The sequence below is a fragment of the Galeopterus variegatus genome, unplaced genomic scaffold, assembly GCF_000696425.1.
Source record: "Galeopterus variegatus unplaced genomic scaffold, G_variegatus-3.0.2 Scaffold1103, whole genome shotgun sequence".
NCBI classification, from domain to species: Eukaryota; Metazoa; Chordata; class Mammalia; order Dermoptera; family Cynocephalidae; genus Galeopterus; species Galeopterus variegatus.
Genome location: NW_007727214.1, coordinates 259,600 through 260,989, shown reverse-complemented (window position 1 = coordinate 260,989; position 1,390 = coordinate 259,600).

Genomic DNA, 1,390 nt, shown 5'->3' with positions numbered 1-1,390 from the left:
TCCCCTTACCGGTCACAAAAAAAAAAAAAAAAAAAAAAAAAAGAACGAGGCTGATAACTCTTGTAACTGCACTGTCTGGAATATGAGGCTGCCTTAGTCACTGTAGCAAAGGAAAAGACCATAGAGGGCTCTGTGCCAGCTCTCGCATACTTTGGCTCAGAAGTGGCATAGCACTTTTACCTAAACCCTACTGGCAAAATTGGTCATGGGGCCCCAACCAATCACAAAGAGGCTTAGAAGTAGTCTTGTATATGCCCAGAACGGGAAAAAAACAGGTATAAGAGTGGTAATGTCTGACTCACAGAGGAACTACTTGTATAATTAAAATGTTGATATTTTCTGTCAGATTATATGCAGCATGCAACTTTTTGTTCTGTCCAGCTATCATCTCCTTCAGGGTTATCACACAAGCCTTATGTTCCACAAATATTAGGATTACATGCAGTTCCCTGAACATGCCAAGTTATTTCACTTTCATTCAAACTGCACCTTCAGTATGCACCCTGATGCCTTTGCACCTCCTGTTTCCTCTGCCCCGCACTTCCTTTTCTTTTGTCGGTATGACAAACTCAAGCAGCCTTCCTCCTCAGGAACTTTCCTAACCCTCCGGCAGGCAGGCCTGGGCATTCCTCTTGTTCTGTGTTATCACTATAAATACCTCCACTACTGACCAAAATTAGCATATCCATTGCCTTCACTAATCTGTAACTGTTAAAGGCCGGGCACCTTACTCATTATTTCATACATATATTTAATATTTTCCATTATACAGTACAGTATATATGAGTTCCAAAGATTCCCAGGTTTGGATTTTAAATGGACCACTCAAAACATCTGTAATCCTCGCTAATTTACACAGCCTCCTCTGTGCCATTGTTTCCTCATCTTTAACAGAGTTGTTTGAGGATTAAATTAGACTGTGTGATATACTATGCACAGTGCCTGGCACAAAGTGAAGGTCAAAAAATATCACCTACAATTATTAACATCACTGTGTAAGGCACTGTGCTAGGTGCTGGTTGTGTAACTGTCAACAGACAGCTTCCTTTTTATGTAAAAAGAGTTTTCCTTTTTATGTCTCTACGGTTACTCTCAATCTCAAGTTGCTATGTATAGGAAAACAGTGGTCCCATTTCCATAAGTAAACTCCGTATATAGGATACAATTCTAACACAGTCCACTGTGTTTGGATTTAATAAATTTAATAACATTAAACATTTATAAAAATTTAGTAACGTTAAAAAGGAGACACCTATTTTGTCTGAAGACTAGAAGTACCATTACAATAGATTTTCACGGGCCGGCCCGGTGGCGCACTGGAGAGTGCGCCGCTTGGGAGCGCGGCGGGGCTCCCGCCGAGGGTTCGGATCCCATGTGGAGACCGGTTCCC